Raw genomic sequence first — 22,257 nt, forward strand, 5'->3', positions numbered from 1 at the left:
CTGATGACCGTAAGTATCAAAGCCCTGACAACGAAGCCACATCAGCCAAAACCCCAGACCCCTGATGGTAAGTCGTATGTAGCAAAATGTTATAATTGTCAGAGAGAAGGACATTACGCACGGAACTGTAATTATAAAAGCAACGTATATCAACCCCCTAGACCAGAACATGACTCACAGCATAACACACGTAATTGGGATCAGGGATCGCATAGGAGGAATTATGAGCCACACGCAGGGGAAACAAGGAGGTACCCACCTAGGAGGGACTGGCAGACCTCTGAAAATTCTCAGCTACCCCCCTCACATATTGTAGCTGCCAGCGCGCTGCGGGAGGGTCACAACATACAATAGGGGTTAGGCCACACCTGTAGTTTGCAGCCAGTGAAGTTGATTGCTAGCCTTGGAAATGAACCCGAGGTTACAGTTGATGTAGCTGGTAGATCACTACCTTTCCTTGTAGATACAGGGGCGGCCAGGTCAGTGTTAAATTCAACTGTAGGTATGAAAACAACGGGTAAAACAATTTCAGCAATGGGGGTAACAGGAGTAGTGCAACACTACCCTTTAAGTAGACCAGCGGAGATTACGATAGGGCCTTTGCAAACCAAGCACTCCTTTTTGCTAGCTGCATCGGCTCCGACTAATCTACTTGGGAGAGATTTATTGTGTAAAATGAGGTGTGTCATATATTGTACTCCTGAGGGTGTCTTCTTAGATATACCCGACAATCACGTTCAGGAAGTGCAGGATATGTTAGACACCCCACAAAGGTTAATGTCACACTCTGCTGTTATAGACAGGTGTCCATCCAAGGTAGAGGAAATGATCTCCCAGTTACCGGAATCCCTCTGGACCAAAGATGGACAAGACACTGGATTGATGGCAAATGTAGCTCCTGTAGTAGTGCAAGTAAAGATGGTAGGATAGCTCCAAAAATCCCACAGTATCCTCTGAAGCCAGAGGTGGAATTAGGAGTGTACCCAGTCATAGAGCGCTTGCTACAACAGGGCATCCTAGTTAGGACGTCCAGCACTGCCAATAGTCCCATCTTCCCTGTAAAAAAGAGTGGGGGGAGGGATTACAGGCTAGTGCAAGATCTAAGGGGGATAAACAAGATAGTTGAGAGCCAATTCCCCGTAGTGCCAAATCCAGCTGTCATCCTCATGCAAATTTCCCCTACTGCGAAATTTTTCACTGTCATTGACCTCTGTTCTGCTTTCTTTTCGGTCCCTCTGCACCCTGACAGCCAATACTTGTTTGCATTTACATACAGGGGAGTACAGTACACCTGGACTCGCCTACCCCAAGGTTTCATTGACAGCCCAAGTATTTTCTCCCAGGCTTTGCATGACTGTTTACAATCCTTTCAACCTGAGAGCGAATCAGTATTAATACAGTATGTAGATGACTTACTGCTGTGTTCAGATTCACTCGAAGCATCCTTGAAAGACACGAAACAGCTTCTGTTTCACCTTTCTAATATGGGACACAGGGTTTCAAAGGATAAGATACAGTTGTGCCAGACCAAGGTAAAATATTTGGGACATTGCTTGACACAAGGACTGAGACACCTCACCGCTGATAGAATACAGGCGATTCGCGACATGACTCTGCCACAAACCCAGCAGCAGATCCGCACTTTCCTTGGAATGTGTGGTTACTGCCGAAACTGGATCCCAGGGTTCTCCATACTGGCTTTACCTTTACAGGAAATGGTCTCCTCGAACAAACCAGATCGGATCTCTCACACAGATGAGTCCGAACTGGCATTTGAGAGACTTAAACAATGCCTATCACAGGCACCTGCATTAGGCATGCCAGATTATGGGAAACCTGTTGAGTTGTACGGTACGGAAAGTGCTGGGTGTGCGGCAGGTGTCCTAACCCAGAGACATGGTGATGCCAGCAGGCCGGTAGCTTACTACAGTGCACAGTTGGACACCGTAGCACGGTCTCTCCCCACATGCTTGCGAAGTGTTGCAGTGATAGCCTTGCTAGTGAGTAAAAGTGAAGATGTAGTGTTGGGACACAACCTGACCATCCATACACCTCATGCAGTGTCAGCCTTACTGAACTCTGCCCAAACCAGACATGTCTCATCAGCACGGTTTACAAGGTGGGAATTAGCACTAATGGCCCCTGTAAACATCACCATAAGGAGATGCAGCGCACTAAATCCTGCAACTTATCTCCCAGGTGTGCCTGGACAGGCACAAAGGGTGGAGGATGAGAATGATGGTGAAGGAGGATTTAGTATAGATACTGACACACATGATTGTATGGAATATCTGAACCAAACTTTCACTGCAAGACCCGACATTAGTGACAACCCACTGGAAGGCGTAGATTTTACTTTTTACACTGACGGTAGTTGCCACAGACAGACGGACTCGGGAGACTTGTGTACTGGATACGCAGTCGTAGATGACAAAGGTATCATAGAAGCTGAACCCCTGGGCCCACCGCACTCAGCACAAGTTGCTGATCTGGTCGCCCTAACCATAGCGTGTGAATTGGCTAAGGGTAAGTCAGCCAATATATATACAGATTCTAGGTATGCCTTTGGAGTAGTGCATGATTTCGCGCCTCAGAAATTTCATGACGGCAGCTGGCACACCTGTAGCGCATGCATCCCATATAAAAAGGCTTCTAACAGCAATACAGGAACCTGACAGAGTGGCTGTTATCAAGTGCAAAGCCCACACTTACAGTCAAGACCCAGTGTCACTTGGTAACAGCCGGGCAGACAAAGCTGCTAAATCAGCAGCCAGCACCCCCATACAGACAGATATCACACAACTGATGGTATTCAATACCGTCAACACACAAAAATTAAGTGAAATGCAAAATTTGTGTTCTCCACAGGAAAAGGCAGTCTGGAGGTCAAAAGGATATGGCCAGGAGTCCTCAGGACTCTGGACAGATGGACAAGGTAAGCCAGTAGCCCCCAGAGCATATCTTCCAAGCTTAACTGAGGCGGCACATGGTCTGACTCATCTGGGCAAAGAGGGTATGTGTAAGCTGGTGAGAGCCTACTGGTGTGCCCCAGGATTCTCTTCTCATGCGGGTAAGAGAGCAATGACATGTCTTATCTGCTTGAGGAAGAATATTGGAAAGTCAATACCAACAGAACCATCCCATATCCCGCCAACAGACGGCCCTTTTCAGGTAATACAAATTGATTTCATACAGTTACCACCCTACAGAAATTTAAAGTATGTGTTAGTTTGTATTGACGTGTTTTCAAATTGGGTAGAAGCGTTCCCCGCTGCCACAATTACTGCGACATTCACTGCAAAGAAAATTGTGCAGGAATTTGTGTGCAGATATGGTATCCCTAGGATAATTGAAAGCGATAGGGGTACCCATTTTACAGGTGAAGTCTTTCAGGTTATGTGCAAACTAATGGGAATTAATAGTAAGCTGCATACTCCGTACCGCCCACAGGCGAGTGCGAAAGTGGAAAGAGTAAACAGCACTATTAAGAACAAGTTGAGCAAAGTGATGGCTGAAACTGGATTGTTATGGCCAGAAGCTTTGCCACTTGTATTGTACAGCATCAGAACCACTCCCAGGTCCCCCCTTAACCTATCACCCTTTGAGATTCTTTTTGGTCGACAACCCCATGTAATGATTGATCCCCAGGATGATTTGAAATGCAATAATGAGGTGACTGTAAAATATATGGTTAAGATGAGCCAGCAGCTGAGGAATCAAAACAGAAATCTAAAGCTGGTGATTCCTGACCTACCAAACAGTAATTGTCATGACATTGAACCTGGGGATTATGTAATGATTCGAAATTTTCTACGCTCAGGTTGCCTTATTGACAGATGGGAAGGACCGTACCAAGTCTTACTAACCAGCACGACAGCATTAAAGGTTGCCGAGAGAGAGACTTGGGTCCACTCGTCCCACTGTAAGAAGGTTGCTGACCCAGAGAAAGCCCGTTACAAAGAGCAGAGTGTAGAGGAAATCGTATCACTGGAGTGCCTGTTCCGGGAAGGTTGAGAGGCAGGACTGTTGTCACGGCACCTGAGCACGGAGAACTACAAGACCAGAGGCGGTTGTCGCACCAAATTTCTTTTTCCTTTTTATTATTTTCTCCATCTCCCATTACCCTCTTTTCCCCCTTCCTTGCTCCTTTTTCTCTCCCTTTAACAGGATGGACTTACCCCAAGAGACTGCATTCCGGGTTTTCCTGTTGACCCTGTTGTTGACCAGAGCAGTCTGTTTCGGTGAGAGTACCAGAGAGGTCGAGAAGGGATCTGGAATGGGTTCTGATGGCAAGGACGGATTGATAGAATTCCAAGAGCAACACATCCACCGAGCAAAGGCGAGTATCAGAAAACGATCTGGTAGTCAAGAAACTAGGAGGCACTGTGAGGGGTTATTGGCTGAGGAGGATTGTGTTTGTAGAAACTGTGAGAACGTGGTTGGGGATGGGTGCATCCGGAGATGTCAGTCCAGCCTTAGTATCGGCATGGACCGTCGTCCATTGAGTAATTATCACTCATTAGTGGGTAAGGTTTTGGACCAAGCAGAGTGTTGGGTGTGCTCGCGGGTGCCTCGGGGTCGGAGCGGGTCGGGACTGGTTCCGTATCCATTGACAATGGATGAGGTGCTTTAATTAAGGGGTGGGAGACCGGTGGACAAGAAATTTTATGTTTCTGGGCCCCCTGGTTTGAGGCTCCACCAGTGTCATGTGGATGGATCCTTGGTATGTTTCGGCATTTCCAGTTCCCGAGGGCCGGGGAATTGGGAGGTGGCATGGAATGACCAAGCCATGGCATTTTCACACAGAGCCGACAGAATACCCGTAGACACTGAACTTATACGCCAAATAGCCGACGGTGGAAGGTATTTTCGGTACAGGTATACTCTAGGAAGTAGGACCATGCGGGTTGGAGAAGTATCGCCAGGATACTGTGCGCATATCGTGCAGCCTGATGCATGTACTGAACAGATGAGAGAGTTAGGGATAGGATTTTTCACTTGGAAGGTTTGCAATGTGGTAATGTCATATTCTGTCCCATATGTTCTCCCCGATGATGCATATTTCATATGTGGGAGGATGGCGTATAAGTGGCTTGCCCCAAACTCAGAGGGATTGTGTTACATTGGTAGAGTGTTGCCAGAAGTTATGACCATAACCCATGATAAGATGAAAGACGTTCACCGCAATGCTCAAGCTCCTTACACTCACTGTGAGCACGTCGTTAGGAGACGCCTTATGGATAGGACGGAGCACGCGGCCTCTGATTTGATCCGCGGGTCCACCGGGATTCAATTCCTACTCGCGTTAGACATCACCCGTACCGCCAGAGGAATTATAAATTATAGGTATATCCACGCGCTAGTGAACCTGATAGATAATATCACCGAGATGTATGATGATACCTTCAGGTATACAGGGAGGGAGTTGCAAGCTTACAAAACGGAACTGATCCAGCACAGGATGGTTCTCAATTATATCACAGCGGTGACAGGCGGGTACTGTTTCACCTTGGCAACTCAGTATGATGTGAAGTGTTGCACGTACATTACAAACAGCACTGATGACCCAACCGAGGTCATAGATCAAAAGATGGACGATATCTTGCAGTTGAAGTGGGAGTTCCGGGAGGAGACACAACCTTACCCTTACTGCTGTGAGTAATGAACTGACCGGCTGGGTCTCATGGTTGAACCCACGCAATTGGTTCTCAGGTTTAGGAGAATGGGCTCAAAATGTTATCGTGAGTGTAGGAAAGTTTCTCCTTTGTATCCTGGGAGTTGTCATAATGATTGGTTTGATATTTAGATGTGTTCGAATTTTAACGCGGCGCAAGCGCGGTACCAAAGTGATGAGTTTGAGGAGCGGGGGCATTGTCACAACAACTGATTTAATTTATGACCCATCAATAGAGACAATGTTGTGATAAGACGTGATTCCACGGTCCGTTTCTTTCACCCGTTTCTCCTTTGTTTTCCCTCAAGCAAAAATACATCCATTCGGAAAAGACTTTGATGAACAATACCCATTCGGAAAAGACTTTTGATGAACAATACATCCATCCAGAAAAGACTATGATTAACACTTTCAGCAAAGATACACCCATCCGGACAAGACTTCAACCAACACCCAAGAACGATTGCACAAATGTTATGTGAATGTATTTGTGATACGTGTCTTATCTTCATCTCTACAACCTTCAGGTAGTGACACACATAGTCGACAGGTGATATCCACATATTAACATTCACATGTGTTCCCCATCCATGTATCATCAACTAAATGTGCACCCCATTTGTTGGAACAAGAAGCCGAAAAGAGCTCGGTGGTGTTTGTTGGACCACTTGCGGACCCTTGATATGGGATAAGAGGGATTTGGTGTGTGTTTCGCAATGCCTCGAGGCTTATCTGGAGCATGTGCGGCACGATGGTGCATGCCATTCAGACATGGATTTCATACATACATGCTTTTACTATCCCACTAGGTCATACATTTCCTGCCTACACCTCTCCTCCTACCATCCAATCATTTATGGATAATGTATTGTATATTTTTATCCAACCATATGTAGATATTGTATTGTATTTTTCTGTTTAATGTTTAGATAGTGGCAATTATTGTTGACTGCCAAAGGGTGGACTGTCAAAGTCGAAAAATATTGTAATGCATATGCCTTGTACTAACCCCATGCACGCTGTTCGTGCACTCAGTCCTCCGTGCGTGCACATATCCGCAATTTGCGTAGGATCGCTCCGGCGATCATGCGCCTGATATGGGTATTTACGGCGGAGTTTGTGAGCGCATAGAGGGTTATTAGAACATTACATATTTAACCCAAATAGTGCATTTTGTACCCATAGTTCCCTTGCACCACATCAGCAAGTATTAATAGTGTAAACAGTTCCAGGACTAAGAGATTCGCCTTTGCATGATAGGAAGGGTCAGATAAAGGTTGGAAGGTGATGTCTAGTGTCCAGCTATAGGGTGTTTTGAGGGTAACATTCCGGTGTTGGTTAGAGAAAGATCGCATGTTCCAGCGTATAGTTATGTGCAGAAGCAGAATATGAACATTAACTGTGTTTGCTGTGTATTGTGTGTTCGGTGGGAGTCCAGGGGATACCACCCACGGGAGCGGTTGGGGAAGGACATCGCCCATCTATTCAAATCCACCTATGACCTCTTCTGTTATGAAGAGACACATCTCTGTGTCCAATGGACAATGAGATTACAGTGACCATTGTATTGTGTATGCATGTTGTGTATAAAAATCCCATTGTTGCCTGGCTGGTCAGAAGACTCTGAAAGCTTTCTATCTGACTAGCGGAGGACCGGCCGGGTTGCGCTTGCGAACATTCTCACGTATGTACATTCTCTGTAGCCATTATTCTGCTTAGATTTATCTTGTTAGCCTGTAGTGTATGATTTGTACTGTTTACCTTTTTGGAATGAATCCACTGTGGCCTTAGAACCCTGTGGTTTCAACTACAAATCTGTGTTGTGTCTTCACTTTCCTGCAAGGGTTTTAAAGTGTATTTATCTGTATAAGGTGTATAGGTATTGATAAGGTGTACGCACCGTGGGTACTTTATACCGTCAGTGTTACTTAAGGTTTAAGATATAACATTGTTGCAGTACTTTGCTGCTAAGGGTTTAAAGTGTAATCAGATCATTACAGTATATCATTAACAAGGTTTAAAGGTTATCAATTGTGTGTGCGCTCGCTGTGTGTTCTCTGTACACTCAGCGCGGCGTGTGTACGCCAAGTACGTACCACGTGCAGGACTCTGTACGCAAATAGCGTACAAAGTGCGTAGCACGTGTATTCCGCCTAGCGGCTCCACGGTAATAGTGTATCTAGAGGTATAGCTTTTCGGTCTAAGATAATATCGACATTATCATTGGTCTAGGCATTGCGTTACACTGCATAGGCTGTAGGCATTGCATTACACTGCATTTGCATAGGCTGTAGGTATTGCATTACACTGCATTCGCATAGGCTGTAGGTATTGCATTACACTGCATTCACATAGGCTATAGGTATTGCGTTACACTGCATAGGCTGTAGGCATTGCGTTACACTGCATTTGCATAGGCGGTGGGCATTGTGTGCCACTGTACTCTCATAGGTGTTGTGTTCCACGGTACTCTCGCAAGCACTAGGCCGCAGTTTGTGGAAGTAGGCGCTAGGTTGTGGTATCTCTAGACCCGGCGCTAGGCCGCCAGACCCCTAGGTTTAGGGTGTCCGGTCCGGGCCCCGTAAAGGTCGGCTGTGGTAAGTACTAAAGTTCCCCCGTCAGTCGGGCCCCCATTGAAGGTAGGCTGTTGGAAGCTACGCGCGGGTGAGTTGCACAAGGTAAGAGCAAGCAACTGCATGGTTCATTAACTTCTGCATAAGTGTCTCTCCGCTGTACCTCGTAAGTAGCGCCACGTCTCGTGGGCTGCGCCATGTGTTTTATTCCAAGAAAGAAGAAGAAGGGTCCGTCGCCTGGCAGGAACCTGTGGGTGAGCATTACTGTGTTTCATGTGTTTTCGTGTGTACGTTGCCCCTTTCCCCCACCTCCCCTTGGGCGTTTTTGTTCAGGGTCGCACTCGGTGCTTCGCAACATTATGGGCGCACCCAGTCTGAGGCCACAAGTGCCAATGATGACCCTCCACTGAGCCCAACGGAGGTCACCCCTGTGTAGTGTCCCCCCATTCTTGTCAGGTCACCCCAGGAAGTTCGTTCCCGTGTCTGTGCGTGTTCCAGTACCGTCGAAGTTGCCTCGACGGACTGAGGGTGGAGGACGGGAGGCGTGAGGTGCGTAGCTTGGTAAGTGTGAGACTTATTTCCGCAGGGCTTCCCGCCTCTTACATTATGACTGGAAACAATCACAATCAGGAGCTTATGGAGGACTGTGGGGTCTATTTATTATTATTTCTCCTGTGTTCTCTATGTAGAAGGGCTTTGAAGGGCTTTTTTTATTTATCAAAAGGTGCTCACCTGTTTAGGCTTCCAGTGAGGATGAGGAAACCCTTGCAGAGGCATAGCGGTTTTGCTGGGGTTTTAAAAGGATTGGGATGGCCAACTTGTACACTGTATCTGTCTCCAAGATTTGATAATTCTACCCCATAGTCAGAACCTGAATTGGAGTCAGAGCCATAAAACAGACCCACAATATGGAAGTGGCATCTGCCATGGACAGTTAAATGTTTAGCTGCCTACGCTATTATAGTGCAGAAAGCTTCTTATAATGCTTCCAGGAGCTAGGTCTTCAAAGATGATTTAGCTGTAGTGCAGTCATGTGAATATACTTTAAATTGACATATATAAGTTCCCTACTAATTCAGAAGGGACTGTCAAAAGACAGAGAGTGGGATCTCAGCAGTAAGAATCCTAAAAGGTGTGTGTGTGTGGGGAGGGGGGGGGGGGGTATTAGCGGTAGGGTAAAATAAATTACTGGGTTGTTTTGGGATTCTGGCTGTTAGGATTCTGCTGTCGGTATTACTTATTTTGTACCAAACCCGTACACACTTGCTTGAGTTGTAAATGTTGCTGTAAACATATATTTATTGATGGATGTCTTGGACTGCCCATAGTATTCCCTGCCTGGCTCTTGTTATTCTACTGTCTGTTTTAGCCTTAGTTGACTGGTCTGTCTTCTTTGTGTTTCCAGTTTGTCTATTACCAATCTGGCAAGATCAAGGAGGCAGGCATATTAAAAATAAAAGTTAAGCCCGCTTGCCATCCCGTTTCACAACATAATGTAATGAAGTAAATGTATTGTACTTTAAATGTGGTGTTTTACATATTCTGAAATGGAGTCTTCAGCTGTGGCTAGATTTTTCAACAGCCCCCCCCCCCCCCCCAAAAAAAAAGCTATATTCATATACTGTTATCAGTGAGCCCAGCCACCTGAAGGGAAAGCACCTGGATAAGTCAAGCCAACCGCTGACCATAGACTGTGCCTCTATCAGTTGGCCATGATAGGCTGGAAGCCGTAAGGGAATGCTATGTAAAGGATAAGACTCCTTTTAGACTGATCTGGAATTGTACCAGTATTTGCACAGTATACAGTATCAATATCTCTGAGCCTCTGTCATTTGCCTAAAGTTGGAGAACATTGAGCTTGGGTGGTCATTCCGAGTTGATCGCTAGCTGCTTTCGATCGCTGCGCAGCGATGAGGCAAAAAAACGGCACTTCTGCGCATGCGTATGCGGCGCAATGCGCACGTGCGCCGTACTATTACAAAGAACAATGTAGTTTCACACAAGGTCTAGCAAAGCTTTTCAGTCGCACTGCTGGCCATAGAGTGATTGACAGGAAGAGGGCGTTTCTGGGTGTCAACTGACCGTTTTCAGGGAGTGTTCGAAAAAACGCAGGCGTACCGGGAAAAACGCAGGCGTGGCTGGGCGAACGCAGAGCGTGTTTGTGACGTCAAAACAGGAACTGAACAGTCTGAAGTAATCGCAAGCGCTGAGTAGGTCTGAAGCTACTCTGAAACTGCACAATTTTTTTTTGTAGCTGCTCTGCGATCCTTTCGTTCACACTTCTGCTAAGCTAAAATACACGCCCAGTGGGAGGCGGCATAGCGTTTGCACGACTGCTAAAAACTGCTAGCGAGCAAACAACTCGGAATGACCACCATGGTCTCTACACTGCTGAGAGAGGAGTGAAATGTGAGGTTTGATGGCTGGGACAGCCCTATAGAGCAATGGTTCCCAAACTGGGTTCCGTGGCTGTTATGCACACCAGTGCCTGCAGGAAAGTACTAGTGTCAGAACTGTTATGCACTCCAGTGTCTGCAGGAATGTACTGGTGTTTGAACTGTTATGCAAAACAAATGGACTCACAGACAAACTGGGGAATATGACATAACGTACACAGAAGGTGATAGGGTAACAAAATACACACACAGTGAACAGAGAAGCCCAGAGGCTAAGGAACTGGGTATCTCCCTTGTATTAGAACTGCTCAGATGTAAAAAGCAAGATGTTGTGTTTTAATACGTAGAGAACCCGAAATGCTGTTGCTAAGGGCAACAGCAAAACCCTAAAGGGTTACCAACGGGTGTGGCAGTAAACTCCTTGGTCAGAGATGGAATGATAGACACAAGGAGAGCCTCCACAATCCTGATTCTCACTTGCAGTGCACAGGTTTAAGCTTACTGCCACTAAACTGACCCCTGACACCTAGCACAGTGAGACAGGATTAGACAGGCAAGTGTTAGAATACAGCCGCAAACTTGCTAAGTTCACAGAGTAATAACAGAACCCCAGCAAGCTAAACGACTGACTCCAGTCTTACTGCTAGGTCTGGATTGGCAGAGTGTAATACCAAATCCCCAGGCCTATTTGCAGTAAGCAACAAACAAATACAAAGCTACACAGTACTGGCTAACTTTCATGAACTGACTAACCAACAGAGATTCAGCAGCATCTGCTTACCCTGAAAAGAGGCCTTATAAAGCAGGTGCTGTCCACGCCCCACTCAGACCTCACAGACTGTGAGCACAAAAACCAGCACCGGATCCCCTGCCGTGCACAGAGCCTATAACCACTGCACAGCAAAAGACCCGAACCGGAGTATCAGCTGCGCTCAGGTTACTCCACTAGCACTTGTCTCCCGGTTGCCATGACGACGTGGCAGCACAGGGCAGGAGACCCTAACAGTACCCCCCCTCTGACGAGGGGTCAAAGAACCCCTACCACCGGGTTTATCGGGGAACTGCGAGAAGAAAGAGCGTATCAGTCTGGGGGCATGAAGATCACAACTGCGCACCCACGACCGCTCCTCCGGGCCATACCCCTTCCAGTGCACCAAAAATGACAGCCGACCCCGAACCACCTTGGAGTCAAGAATCCTTTCAACAACAAACTCCCTCTGGCCACGTATCAGAAGAGGGGAAGGTCTTCCACTGGAAGAAGGATTACTAATCGCCCGTTTTAAAAGGGAACAATGAAATGTTTTATTGATACCCAAAGAACGGGGCAGATCTAACTGAAATGCCACCGGATTGATAACCCTGGTGATCTTATAAGGGCCGATGAACCGGGGCCCTAACTTATGAGATGGCTGTCTCAACTTCAAATTCTTGGTAGACAACCAGACGAAGTCTCCTAATTTGAAGCTGCAGGGTCTTTTCCGCTTATCAAAAACCCTTTTGGTCACTAATGACACAGACACAAGGGCTTTCTTCACTTTCCGCCAAATACCTCTAAGGACCGAAACCACAGAGGAACCACCAGGCGTGGAGTCCAGGGGGTCAAAAGAATTGGCCTTAGGATGATGCCCATACACACAAAGGAAGGGAGAGATCCCTGTAGCAGAGTGAGCCGCGTTGTTATAGGCAAACTCCGCCATGGACAGATGAGCAACCCAGTCAGTCTGACACTTGGAGACATAACACCTGAGGAACTGCTCCAAGGACTGGTTCACCCTTTCAGTCTGCCCATTAGACTGCGGATGGTAGCCTGACGACAAGCTGACAGAAATCTGGAGATCGGAACAAAATGCCCTCCAGAATTTGGCCACAAACTGGGATCCGCGGTCAGAGACCACATCAAGTGGCAACCCGTGGAGACGCACAATATGCAGCATAAATAATTCAGACAGGCGTCTGGCTGATGGCAGCCCAACCAGTGGAACGAAGTGCGCCATCTTCGAAAACCTGTCAACGACAACCCAGATGGCTGTCATCCCCGAGGATTTGGGCAAGTCCACCACAAAATCCATTGAAATGTGGGTCCATGGCTTAGATGGGATAGAGAGTGGATGTAATGGGCCAACAGGAACCCCTCTAGGAGTCTTATTTCGGGCACAGATGTCACATGCCCGAACCCACTGATCCACATCCTTAGCCACCGAGGGCCACCACACCGCCCTAGATAGCAACTCCCGAGTTCTGGCAATACCCGGGTGACCTGCCGACTTCTTGGCATGGAATTCCAGGAACACTCGCTGTCTTAACCTAGGAGGCACAAACAAAAGACCTACCGGAAGGTCTGGAGGAGCCTGCTCCTGTGCTCTAAGGACTAATGATAAGAGGTCCTGGGTAATGCCCACTTTAATACATGATGGGGAAACAATGGGCAACGGCTCCTCGGTGGTCTCCTGGATTGGAGCAAAACTCCGCGAGAGCGCATCAGCCTTGATGTTTTTTGACCCAGGGCGATATGTTATCAAAAAATTAAAGCGAGCAAAAAACAAAGCCCATCGTGCCTGCCTGGCATTGAGACGCTTCGCTGACTCTAAATATGCCAGATTCTTATGGTCAGTGAGAATTGAGACCACAAACTTAGCCCCCTCAAGCCAGTGTCTCCACTCCTCGAGTGCATCCTTAATAGCCAACAATTCCCGGTTACCCACGTCATAATTCATCTCGGCAGGCGAAAATTTACGGGAAAAGTAAGCACAGGGATGAAGGCGATTATCAGACACTCCCATCTGAGAAAGCACTGCCCCAATACCCATCTCAGAGGCATCCACCTCCACCACAAAAGGACGCTCTGGATCTGGGTGTCGCAGCACCTTGGCCGAAACAAATGCCCTTTTGAGACGGGCAAAAGCCGCTTTAGCCTCACAAGACCAGTGAGCAACATCCGCCCCTTTCTTAGTGAGTGCCACCAAGGGCGCCACTATAGACGAAAATCCAGCGATAAATCGTCTATAAAAATTCGCAAAGCCCAGGAAACGCTGAAGCGCCTTCAAACTAGTGGGCTGCACCCAATCCAGGACTGCCTGTACCTTGGAACCCTCCATTTGGAAACCTTCTGGGGAGATAATATATCCTAGAAATGCGATTTGCTGAACTTCAAATTCGCACTTCTCCAGCTTCGCCCCAAGCCGGTGGTCTCTGAGTTTCTGGAGGACTAAGCGTACATGCTTCCGATGTTCCTCCAGGGAATGGGAGAAGATTAGGATGTCATCTAAGTATACAACTAAGAATCTATCCAAATATTCCCTGAGCACATCATTCATGAAATCCTGGAAGACTGCCGGGGCATTACAGAGCCCAAAAGGCATCACCAAATATTCATAATGCCCTGAGTGGGTATTAAAGGCAGTCTTCCATTCATCCCCCTCTCTTATTCGGATTAGATTGTACGCACCGCGTAGGTCAATCTTAGAAAAAATGGTGGCAGTACGAAGCTGGTCAAACAAGACCGAAATGAGAGGCAGTGGGTATGAGTTTTTAATCGTGATACGGTTCAATTCCCTGAAGTCGATGCAGGGTCGCAACGAACCGTCCTTTTTACCCACGAAGAAGAACCCCGACCCAACTGGAGACTGTGAAGGTCTGATAAATCCCTTAGCCAAGTTCTCCTGAATGTACTCTGCCATAGCCTGAGTCTCAGGACGTGACAGGGAGTACAACCTGCTCTTGGGAAGCTTAGCATTTGGCAACAAATCAATGGCACAGTCATAGGGGCGATGGGGAGGTAGTACCTCTGCAACTTTTTTGGAGAACACGTCCGCAAAATCTGCATAACACCCTGGCAATCTTGGCAAACTTAGCTGCGAGAGCCTGACTGGAAGGCTCAAGCAACTCCTGAAACAATCAGTACCCCAACTAAGAATCTCCCCAGAGACCCAGTCAAATTGAGGATTGTGGACCCTTAACCAGGGTAACCCCAACACCAATGGGGCAAAAGTACAGACAGTCACATAAAAGGACAATTTTTCAGAGTGTGTGGCTCCAATAAACAAAGAAATCTGGCTAGTGCAAGAGGTAATTTTACCTTGGGATAATGGTTCCCCGTTTAACCCACAAATCTCAATTTCCGATGCCACGGGTACTAAGGGAACAGAGTGTTTTAGGGCGAATTGGCGGTCCATAAAAACCCCGTCGGCCCCACTGTCCACAAAGGCCTCAGTCTTGACAGTTTGACCGAGGATCTTCAAGGTCACCGGAATGATAAAAGTCTTCTTGGGAAATTCTGACTTCTGGCCTGACAGGATATTTCCCATCACCCTCAGGCCCTGAAGTTTTCCGGCTTTTCTGGGCATGATACTACCACATGACCTTTATTCCCACAGTACAAACACAACCCCTGCTGTCTCCTCCGCGTCTTCTCACGCGAGGAGAGGCGGGTAGCCCCAATCTGCATATGCTCCTCAGAAAATTCCTCAGAGTCTGAGGTTCCCTTGGGAAGGAAGGAAATCTCAGTCTCCCTTTCAAGCCTACGCTCTCTCAGCCGTCTATCCACCCGGATGGATAACTGCATGAGCTGATCCAAGCTATCAGGCAAGGGATATTGTACCAGTTGGTCCTTTATCTGGTTAGAAAGACCTCTTCGGTACTGGTGTCTCAGGGCTGGGTCATTCCACTGGGTATCATGGGCCAACCTCCGAAACTCCGTACAGTAAACCTCAACTGGCCTTCGCCCTTGCTTAAGGATCGAAATCTGAGCCTCGGCTGAGGCCGTCTTGTCAGGGTCATCATACAACATGCCCAGTGCCGTAAAAAAAGCATCAACACTTTTAAGCGACGGACAGTCAGGCTGCAACCCATATGCCCAGACCTGTGGGTCTCCTTGTAGCAAGGAAATCACTATGCCCACCCGCTGAATCTCCGACCCAGAAGACTGAGGCCTAAGCCGGAAGTATAGCTTGCAGCTCTCCTTGAAACAAAAGAACTGCGAGCGATCTCCAGAAAAACGATCCGGGAGATTTACTTTCGGCTCCTTAACCCCTGCAGGTGCTGCTGCTGCGGGAGCTCCGCCAGCAGCCTGGGAGGTGTGCATTTTAATGGACAAATCATTAAATTGCCGAGTCAGGACCTGCACCTGATCGACCACCTGTTGCAACGTATTTTGAGGGGTATGCTCCATATTCCCACAAAATTTCAACAGGAGTATTAGGCTGCTGAATATGTTATGCACACCAGTGCCTGCAGGAAAGTACTAGTGTCAGAACTGTTATGCACTCCAGTGTCTGCAGGAATGTACTGGTGTTTGAACTGTTATGCAAAACAAATGGACTCACAGACAAACTGGGGAATATGACATAACGTACACAGAAGGTGATAGGGTAACAAAATACACACACAGTGAACAGAGAAGCCCAGAGGCTAAGGAACTGGGTATCTCCCTTGTATTAGAACTGCTCAGATGTAAAAAGCAAGATGTTGTGTTTTAATACGTAGAGAACCCGAAATGCTGTTGCTAAGGGCAACAGCAAAACCCTAAAGGGTTACCAACGGGTGTGGCAGTAAACTCCTTGGTCAGAGATGGAATGATAGACACAAGGAGAGCCTCCACAATCCTGATTCTCACTTGCAGTGCACAGGTTTAAGCTTACTGCCACTAAACTGACCCCTGACACCTAGCACAGTGAGACAGGATTAGACAGGCAAGTGTTAGAATACAGCCGCAAACTTGCTAAGTTCACAGAGTAATAACAGAACCCCAGCAAGCTAAACGACTGACTCCAGTCTTACTGCTAGGTCTGGATTGGCAGAGTGTAATACCAAATCCCCAGGCCTATTTGCAGTAAGCAACAAACAAATACAAAGCTACACAGTACTGGCTAACTTTCATGAACTGACTAACCAACAGAGATTCAGCAGCATCTGCTTACCCTGAAAAGAGGCCTTATAAAGCAGGTGCTGTCCACGCCCCACTCAGACCTCACAGACTGTGAGCACAAAAACCAGCACCGGATCCCCTGCCGTGCACAGAGCCTATAACCACTGCACAGCAAAAGACCCGAACCGGAGTATCAGCTGCGCTCAGGTTACTCCACTAGCACTTGTCTCCCGGTTGCCATGACGACGTGGCAGCACAGGGCAGGAGACCCTAACAGTGGCAGGGTGCCTCAGGGCACTTCCAGGAGTACCTTGGGTTGATGGTCCAGGACCAATTCAAATGAGTTATGTCAATGTAATAGGCAAAACCAGTGCTTGTGGCTTCCAATCATAAAATATGTGGACAAACAGAAGTGAATCCTGTGGTATGACATATAAACACAATTTACTTGCTTTTGGGGCAGTACGGATAGTGTAATGATTAGCATTACTGCCTCACAGCACTGCGGTCATGGGTTCAATTCCCACCATGGCCCTAACTGTGTGGAGTTTGTATATTCTTCCCGTACTTGCGAGGGTTTCCTCCGGGTGCTCCGGCTTCCTCCCACAATCCAAACATATACAGGTAGGTTGCTTGGCTCCCAACAAAATTAACCCTAATGTGAATGTGTGTGCGTGCACATGTGATAGGGAATATAGGCCCTCATTCCGAGTTGATCGCTCGCAAGGCGAATTTAGCAGAGTTGCTCACGCTAAGCCTACGCCTACTGGGAGTGTATCTTAGCTTCTTAAAATTGCGACCGATGTATTCGCAATATTGCGATTACAAACTACTTAGCAGTTTCAGAGTAGCTTCAGACTTACTCGGCATCTGCGTTCAGTTCAGTGCTTGTCGTTCCTGGTTTGACGTCATAAACACACCCAGCGTTCGCCCAGACACTCCCCCGTTTCTCCGGCCACTCCTGCGTTTTTTCCGGAAACGGTAGCGTTTTTATCCACACGCCCCGAAAACGCCGTGTTTCCGCCCAGTAACACCCATTTCCTGTCAATCACACTACGTTCGCCAGAGCGAAGAAAAAGCCGTGAGTAAAAATACTATCTTCATTGTAAAATTACTTGGCGCAGTCGCAGTGCGAATATTGCGCATGCGTACTAAGCGGAATTTCACTGCGATGCGAAGAAAATTACCGAGCGAACGACTCGGAATGAGGGCCATAGATTGTAAACTCCACTGGGGCAAGGACTGATGTGAATGGTCAAATATTCTCTGTAAAGCGCTGTGGAATATGTGTGCACTATATGAATAACTGGTAATAAATAAATAATAATAAATAAATAATATTTGTTTCTGAATTTTTCAATTAGAAACTTTTGGGGTGCCATGAAAAAAAATCCTGATTCCCTAGGGTGCTGTGATTCCAAAACTTTGGGAGTCTAGAGGAAAGGTCAAGAGGAAAGGTGACTTTAGCCATTTTGAAGGTGGTGTTGTCTGGGATATTCTATGTGTATTGATCCTCTTGGATTTTTCTGTTTTGAATATTGTAGTGTGATTCTATATACAGACAGTGGCGGATTGGGACGCCGGACCTGTCCCCGTTTAGCAGGTCCCAACGTCCCCTCCGCAGCCTTCACTTTCCCCTTCACCAGGCGGGCTGGCTGCCGCGATCAGAGCTCAGCTCCATTCGGGCAGCACTGGGAGATAGCTTCTGCACATGTGCAGAAGTGCGAAGAGGCTAAGTTGTGCTGCACTACCTCCCCTCTCACTACGGAGGTGAAGACCATCTCCCCCGACTGCAGCCCGCCTCCACCATCATGTTCAAGCCCCCATTGGCAACGCAGGGAGAGACGGGTGTAAGCTGCTGGAGGCTGTCCTTCCTGTGTGAGCCTGCTGTCAGCATGGAGGGATCAACTGCGACCAGGACCCGGGAGCTGCACAGAGGAGGTCAGCTTATCTAACTATTCCTGCCCCCCTGCTACCCCCGTCTATTACTCCCAACCTACCCCCTGCACTTCACCACTAATACTTCCAGCCTACCCCCTGCACTCCACCACTACTACTCCCAGCCTGCCCCCTACACTCCACCACTACTACTCCCAGCCTGTCCCCTGCACTCCACCACTACTACTCTCAGCCTGCCCCCTGCACTCCACCACTGCTACTCCCATCCTGCCCCCTGCACTCCATCACTACTACTCCCAGCCTGTCCCTGCACTCCACCACTACTACTCCCAGCCTTCCCCCTGCACTTCACCACTACTACTCCCATTCTGTGCCTGCTTCCCACTATTACTCCCACCCTTCCCGTAGACACTGAAAGTGGACGTCTCAGTCCTTGCATATTCAGATGCACAGACGTAACTGCAGAAAAAGACATAAGGGGGGGCTGCAACTGGAGCACCCCTAACAGACCCCACCCCCCCCATTAGGCCGCTTCCATAAGTTTCCTGGGCTGATTTTCCATCCCAATCCGCCCCTGTATACAGATACCTAATTTTGAAACTAAATAATGTTACATTTAAACATTTCCAGTTATTTTGTCTGATTGTCAACTCCCAGAGGTACCAGGTATTCTCTGCTGGGTGTAGTATGGTATGCCGGCGGCCGGGCTCCCGGCGACCAGCATACCAGCGCCGGGAGCCCGACCTCCGGCATACCGACAGCGTGGCGAGCGCAAATGAGCCCCTTGCAGGCTCGCTGCGCTCACCACGCTGCGGGCACGGTGGCGCGCTACGCGCACCATGCTATTTATTCTCCCTCCAGGGGGGTCATGGACACCCACGAGGGAGAAAATCTGTCAGTATGCCGGCTGTTGGGATTCCGGCGCCGGTATACTGTGCGCCGGGATCCCGACAGTCGGAAACTTGAAGACCACCCTTCTCTGCTAGCACATCTGACTTTCTCGGCTGAACCAGTTGGGCCAAGTGGCAAAAAGAGCTAAACATAAGCCTGCTCCCTCACAAACCGTGTGTTTCCCAATATCTGTGTGTCTCAAATTCTACTCTAGTCCTAGAGTCACACTAGCTTTCCTGGGAGTTTATGTCCTTTTGGTGTGTAAATTTTAGGGTTATCTAAGTACCCAAAGGCATCGTACTGCTTGTAAAGATGACATTCCAAGAACAGGTACTCAGCTCTTTGCAAGGGGTTTTGTGCTCAGTCACTTTTCCCTTTTAGTCCCAGTTTTTCGTTTCTACATCTGTATTGCCTTATTGTGCCTTTTTATTGTTAACATCGATTTCTGGTTTTGTTTCTGGTCCCTACATGTGTGATTGCCCACTCCAAACTCTTTACTTCAGCTTGCTTGACAATACATATGTTTAACCCCTTTGATGCTTTAGTCCATGTTGCTCCTCTTTCCATATTACAGTATTGTTTTGCAAGGGAGCCTTACTGAGCCTTCCTTTCTGTTTACATTAGTTCCTGTCGATTCTGCCTTTGGGGATTGTGTGCCTCCTGTAAAGGCCAGTACTCACGGCCCGATTTGGGAGAGATGTGTGCTGAGCGAACCGCTCAGCACACATCTCTCCCGGTGCTCAGCACAGCGCGATCTGTGCTGAGCGTGCGGGGGGAGACGGGGGGCCGCTCATTTCACCCAGCGGGTGAAGTGAGCGACCCGCTAGATTGGCCTGCATGCAGGCCAATCTAGCAGCAGTGATAGCGATGTGCGGGGCCGCGCATCGCTATCGCTGAGGGGGCTACACACAGAGCGATGTTGCTGAAAATCTAAGCAATCTAGTCACATTGCTTAGATTATCGCTCCGTGTGTACCCCCCTTTACTGTACAGAAGTGTTCTTATTTGTAGTAATAGCCATAATGATATCATCAGTTATGGCAACCATTGTGATGACATCTGTTGTTATGTGGCTAGTGACTTACCCAATGTAATTTCATACAGTTTGATATAATTACTGACACTCCAAAACAGTTTCGGGCAGGGACATGAAAAGCCCACCAGGGGAATGCAGCTGTAGGAGACTTGGCCAACCATTAGAGAGGATGTAACCTACAGACAACATGGATACTACAGTGCTTGGGCCCATATAAATATGTTAATGCAACCACTAAATTTAATTGGCAAGAGAGCAGATCTTGGTGTAGTTTCTATAGAAACAAACCAAGCAGTCATGTTCAACCATTATGCTGCTCTACCAGATAACTGACCCTCTATTAGAATAACAATGTATAATGTGAGTGCAAGTCTGGAACCTGACATCAGAGGAGGTGCTGGGGCCCACATGTCTGATGTCTAAAAAAAAATGTCACAGCTTTACATTAGGATTTCATTTCTGATATAATCATTGTGATGTCATGAATTTGTGTCACCCACAGTCATATTACTTATAGGGATAGCATCATTGTGACATTACCAAAGACACCACACATTGGGATGTCAGCAGTGATGTCACTAACTGTTATGACAACCATTGTGATTTCATAAGTGATAGCACCACTGTGTTATTGCTTAGGTACAGACATCAGCTCGAGCAGCAGAGCGCAGGAGTGGGACTCGAACCTGCAGCCTGGGCCATCCCAGCTGAAGGACTAACGGCACGTGCCACCTTGCCAGCCCATTGTGTTATTGTTATGAATGTCACCCATTGTGATGATATCCTTTGCTGTGTTGATGCACTTTGTGATGTATTCAGAGATTACACCAATTGTGATGTCACCTATGATATATGATATTACACATTGTGAGTGATGTCACCTGTGATATTACATATTTGGGGTCATTCCCAGTTCATCGCTCGCTGCCGTTTTTCACAGCGCAATGAACAGGTTACTACTGCTCATGCGTATGCACCGCAATACGCAGGCGCGTCGTATGGCTACAAAGCGGTCGTTGCTGGGTGATGGATTTAATGAAGAATCCATTCTCACAGCCGATCGCAAGGAGATTGACAGGAAGAGGGCATTTGTGGGTGTCAACTGACCATTTTCTGGGAGTGGTGTGGCGTACACAGGCGTGTCCAGGCGTTTGGAGGGCGGATGTTTGACATAATTCTGGGACCTACAACGCTGGATTGATCGCACAGGGTAAGTAACTCTTACCCTGGTCTTGTTCTACACAAAACTTTTTTTACAAAGCAGGGCTGCAAAAGCGATCGCAGCCTTGCTTTGGAAAAATACACTGCCCCATAGGAGGCGTCTAGTTGATCACACGGGCTGCAAAAAGTTGCAGCGTGCGATCAACTCGGAATGACCCCCCCTTATGAGTGAGCTTACTCAAAGTGATGTAATCAGTAATTATCAGCAATGCAATGTAACCCATTGGGCTGTCACCAAATAAGAATTCATCAGTATTGCTTTGTTATATTATGGAATTTTAATTTTTATATAATTTAATACAATGTCATCAGTGATTACTTTACCCTCCAATCATAATACCATAAGTTTTGTTACCCTGTGGTGTAATTATTTTGCAAGGAATGCCATTCAGTATGTTATAATAATGTTACCATTGTGATGTAATCAGTGTCAACATCAGTGATGTTACCCATACTTATATAATCTGTTTTTATGTTTTTGATTATGCTCTAAAAGAAAAAGACAGCATATAGAAAATACACTTATATCATTTATTTTAAAACTATATTTAATTTATTGTAATCACCAACAAAAAAATAAATAAAAGTGTGTTAACCTTTGGTGCTAGTTAAAAACCAATCAACTAATACTTATGTTTGTTGTTGAGGCTCTAAAAAAATTGGTAATTATCCGAATTGTGAAAATATAAAAGAAAAAAACAGTGC

Source organism: Pseudophryne corroboree, chromosome 5 (assembly GCF_028390025.1).
Source record: "Pseudophryne corroboree isolate aPseCor3 chromosome 5, aPseCor3.hap2, whole genome shotgun sequence".
NCBI lineage: Eukaryota > Metazoa > Chordata > Amphibia > Anura > Myobatrachidae > Pseudophryne > Pseudophryne corroboree.